Source organism: Lepisma saccharinum, chromosome 14, assembly GCF_977018435.1.
Source record: "Lepisma saccharinum chromosome 14, izLepSacc3.1, whole genome shotgun sequence".
NCBI lineage: Eukaryota > Metazoa > Arthropoda > Insecta > Zygentoma > Lepismatidae > Lepisma > Lepisma saccharinum.
The window spans coordinates 2,797,433-2,803,432 of NC_139242.1; positions in this window are offsets into that span (position 1 = coordinate 2,797,433).

Genomic DNA, 6,000 nt, shown 5'->3' on the forward strand with positions numbered 1-6,000 from the left:
GTATATTCTATAGAAACGAAGATATGCGAGTTTGAAATTTTATATAATGTATTTGTAAAACGTGAGGCCTTAGTATGTATTACATTGTTTCAACAATCAAAGTGTTTATTTCAAATCTAAAAGACGGCGACTAAAATCATGCACAAATAGATTGTTTCCTTTTTTGTTATAAGAGTTTCCATAGTAACTAAGCATGAATATTACACATGGATTAAATTTTTTATGATGAGGCAATAAAGATCTTCGAACTGATTACATTGAGTGTAAAACCACGTCTGTATCTTCTATAGTAACGGGGATATGCGAGTTTGAAATTTTATATAATGTTTTGTAAAACGTGAGGCCTTAGTATGTATTACATTGTTTCAACAATCAAAGTGTTTATTTCAAATGTCCAAGACGACGACTACAATCATGCACAAATAGATTGTTTACTTTATTGTTATGAGAGTTTCCATAGTAACTAATCATGAATATTACACATGGACTAAATTTTTCCAGATGAGGCAAAATAGATCTTCGAACTGATTACATTGAGTGTAAAACCACTTCTGTATCTTCTATAGTAACGGAGATATGCGAGTTTGAAATTTTATATAATGTATTTGTGAAACGTGAGGCCTTAGTATATATTACATTGTTTCAACAATCAAAGTGGTTATTTCAAATCTCCTCGACGACGACTCCAATCATACACAAATAGATTGTTTACTTTATTGTAATGAGAGATTCCATAGTAACTAAGCATGAATATTAAACATGTATTAAATTTTTTGTGATGAGGCAATTGAGATCTTCGACCTGATAACATTGAGTGTAAAACCACGTCTGTATCTTCTATAGTAACGGAGATATGCGCTTTTGAAATTGTATATAATGTATTTGTAAAACTTGAAGCCTTAGTATGAATTACATTATTTCAACAATCAAAGTGGTTATTTCAAATCTCCACGACGACGACAACAATCATGCACAAATAGATTCTTTACTTTATTGTTATGAGAGTTTCCATAGTAACTAAGCATGAATATTACACATGGATTAAATATTTTATGATGAGGCAATAGAGTTATCTTCGACCTGATTACATTGAGTGTAAAACCACGTCTGTATCTTCTATAGTAACGGAGATATGCGAGTTTGAAATTTTATATAATGTTTTGTAAAACGTGAGGCCTTAGTATGTATTACATTGTTTCAACAATCAAAGTGATTATTTCAAATGTCCAAGACGACGACTACAATCATGCACAAATAGATTGTTTCCTTTTTTGTTATGAGAGTTTCCATAGTAACTAAGCATGAATATTACACATGGATTAAATTTTTTATGATGAGGCAATAAAGACATTCGACCTGATTACATTGAGTGTAAAACCACGTCTGTATCTTCTATAGTAACGGGGATATGAGAGTTTGAAATTTTATATAATGTTTTGTAAAACGTGAGGCCTTAGTATGTATTACATTGTTTCAACAATCAAAGTGTTTATTTCAAATGTCCAAAACGACGACTACAATCATGCACAAATAGATTGTTTACTTTATTGTTATGAGAGATTCCATAGTAACTAATCATGAATATTACACATGAACTAAATTTTTCCAGATGAGGCAAAATAGATCTTCGAACTGATTACATTGAGTGTAAAACCACTTCTGTATCTTCTATAGTAACGGAGATATGCGAGTTTGAAATTTTATATAATGTATTTGTAAAACGTGAGGCCTTAGTATGTATTACATTGTTTCAACAATCAAAGTGGTTATTTCAAATCTCCTCGACGACGACTCCAATCATACACAAATAGATTGTTTACTTTATTGTAATGAGAGATTCCATAGTAACTAATCATGAATATTAAACATGTATTAAATTTTTTGTGATGAGGCAATTGAGATCTTCGACCTGATAACATTGAGTGTAAAACCACGTCTGTATCTTCTATAGTAACGGAGATATGCGCGTTTGAAATTTCATATAATGTATTTGTTAAACGGAAGGCCTTAGTATGTATAACATTGTTGCAACAATCAAAGTGGTTATTTCAAATCTCCACGACGACGACAACAATCATGCACAAATAGATTCTTTACTTTATTGTTATGAGAGTTTCCATAGTAACTAAGCATGAATATTACACATGGATTAAATATTTTATGATGAGGCAATAGAGTTATCTACGACCTGATTACATTGAGTGTAAAACCACGTCTGTATCTTCTATAGTAACGGAGATATGCGCGTTTGAAATTGTATATAATGTATTTGTAAAACTTGAAGCCTTAGTATGAATTACATTATTTCAACAATCAAAGTGGTTATTTCAAATCTCCACGACGACGACAACAATCATGCACAAATAGATTGTTTACTTTATTGTTATGAGAGTTTCCATAGTAACTAAGCATGAATATTACACATGGATTAATTTTTTTATGATGAAGCAATAGAGATCTTCGACCTGATTACATTGAGTGTAAAACCACTTCTGTATCTTCTATAGTAACGGAGATATGCGAGTTTGAAATTTCATATAATGTATTTGTTAAACGGAAGGCCTTAGTATGTATAACATTGTTGCAACAATCAAAGTGGTTATTTCAAATCTCCAAAACGACGTCTACAATCATGCACAAATAGATTGTTTCCTTTTCTGATATGAGAGTTTCCATGGTAACTAAGCATGTATATTACACATGGATTAAATTTATTATGACGAGGCAATAGAGATCTTCGACCTGATTACATTGAGTGTAAAACCACGTCTGTATCTTCTATAGTAACGGAGATGTGCTCGTTTGAAATTTTATATAATGTATTTGTAAAACGTCAGGCCTTAGTATGAATTAGATTGTATCAACAATCAAAGTGGTTATTTCAAATCTCCTCGACGACGACTCCAATCATACACAAATAGATTGTTTACTTTATTGTAATGAGAGATTCCATAGTAACTAAGCATGAATATTACACATGTATTAAATTTTTTGTGATGAGGCAATTGAGATCTTCGACCTGATAACATTGAGTGTAAAACCACGTCTGTATCTTCTATAGTAACGGAGATATGCGCGTTTGAAATTGTATATAATGTATTTGTAAAACTTGAAGCCTTAGTATGAATTACATTATTTCAACAATCAAAGTGGTTATTTCAAATCTCCACGACGACGACAACAATCATGCACATATAGATTCTTTACTTTATTGTTATGAGAGTTTCCATAGTAACTAAGCATGAATATTACACATGGATTAAATATTTTATGATGAGGCAATAGAGTCATCTACGACCTGATTACATTGAGTGAAAAACCACATCTGTATCTTCTATAGTAACGGAGATATGCGCGTTTGAAATTTTATATAATGTATTTGTAAAACGTGAGGCCTTAGTATGTATTACATTGTTTCAACAATCAAAGTGGTTATTTCAAATCTCCAAGACGACGACTACAATCATGCACAAATAGATTTTTTTCCTTTTTTGTTATGAGAGTTTCCATAGTAACTAAGTATGAATCTTACACATGGATTAAATTTTTTATGATGAGGCAATAGAGATCTTCGACCTGATAACATTGAGTGTAAAACCACTTCTGTATATTCTATAGAAACGAAGATATGCGAGTTTGAAATTTTATATAATGTATTTGTAAAACGTGAGGCCTTAGTATGTATTACATTGTTTCAACAATCAAAGTGTTTATTTCAAATGTCCAAGACGACGACTACAATCATGCACAAATAGATTGTTTCCTTTTTTGTTATGAGAGTTTCCATAGTAACTAAGCATGAATATTACACATGGATTAAATTTTTTTATGATGAGGCAATAAAGACATTCGACCTGATTACATTGAGTGTAAAACCACGTCTGTATCTTCTATAGTAACGGAGATATGCGAGTTTGAAATTTTATATAATGTTTTGTAAAACGTGAGGCCTTAGTATGTATTACATTGTTTCAACAATCAAAGTGTTTATTTCAAATGTCCAAGACGACGACTACAATCATGCACAAATAGATTGTTTACTTTATTGTTATGAGAGATTCCATAGTAACTAAGCATGAATATTAAACATGTATTAAATTTTTTGTGATGAGGCAATTGAGATCTTCGACCTGATAACATTGAGTGTAAAACCACGTCTGTATCTTCTATAGTAACGGAGATATGCGCGTTTGAAATTGTATATAATGTATTTGTAAAACTTGAAGCCTTAGTATGAATTACATTATTTCAACAATCAAAGTGGTTATTTCAAATCTCCACGACGACGACAACAATCATGCACAAATAGATTCTTTACTTTATTGTTATGAGAGTTTCCATAGTAACTAAGCATGAATATTACACATGGATTAAATATTTTATGATGAGGCAATAGAGTTATCTTCGACCTGATTACATTGAGTGTAAAACCACGTCTGTATCTTCTATAGTAACGGAGATATGCGAGTTTGAAATTTTAGATAATGTTTTGTAAAACGTGAGGCCTTAGTATGTATTACATTGTTTCAACAATCAAAGTGGTTATTTCAAATGTCCAAGACGACGACTACAATCATACACAAATAGATTGTTTCCTTTTTTGTTATGAGAGTTTCCATAGTAACTAAGCATGAATATTACACATGGATTAAATTTTTTATGATGAGGCAATAAAGACATTCGACCTGATTACATTGAGTGTAAAACCACGTCTGTATCTTCTATAGTAACGGGGATATGCGAGTTTGAAATTTTATATAATGTTTTGTAAAACGTGAGGCCTTAGTATGTATTACATTGTTTCAACAATCAAAGTGTTTATTTCAAATGTCCAAGACGACGACTACAATCATGCACAAATAGATTGTTTACTTTATTGTTATGAGAGATTCCATAGTAACTAATCATGAATATTACACATGAACTAAATTTTTCCAGATGAGGCAAAATAGATCTTCGAACTGATTACATTGAGTGTAAAACCACTTCTGTATCTTCTATAGTAACGGAGATATGCGAGTTTGAAATTTTATATAATGTATTTGTAAAACGTGAGGCCTTAGTATGTATTACATTGTTTCAACAATCAAAGTGGTTATTTCAAATCTCCTCGACGACGACTCCAATCATACACAAATAGATTGTTTACTTTATTGTAATGAGAGATTCCATAGTAACTAAGCATGAATATTAAACATGTATTAAATTTTTTGTGATGAGGCAATTGAGATCTTCGACCTGATAACATTGAGTGTAAAACCACGTCTGTATCTTCTATAGTAACGGAGATATGCGCGTTTGAAATTGTATATAATGTATTTGTAAAACGTCAGGCCTTAGTATGAATTAGATTGTATCAACAATCAAAGTGGTTATTTCAAATGTCCAAGACGACGACTACAATCATGCACAAATAGATTGTGTACTTTATTGTTATGAGAGATTCCATAGTAACTAATCATGAATATTACACATGAACTAAATTTTTCCAGATGAGGCAAAATAGATCTTCGAACTGATTACATTGAGTGTAAAACCACTTCTGTATCTTCTATAGTAACGGAGATATGCGAGTTTGAAATTTTATATAATGTATTTGTAAAACGTGAGGCCTTAGTATGTATTACATTGTTTCAACAATCAAAGTGGTTATTTCAAATCTCCTCGACGACGACTCCAATCATACACAAATAGATTGTTTCCTTTTCTGATATGAGAGTTTCCATGGTAACTAAGCATGTATATTACACATGGATTAAATTTTTTATGACGAGGCAATAGAGATCTTCGACCTGATTACATTGAGTGTAAAACCACGTCTGTATCTTCTATAGTAACGGAGATGTGCTCGTTTGAAATGTTATATAATGTATTTGTAAAACGTCAGGCCTTAGTATGAATTAGATTGTATCAACAATCAAAGTGGTTATTTCAAATCTCCTCGACGACGACTCCAATCATACACAAATAGATTGTTTACTTTATTGTAATGAGAGTTTC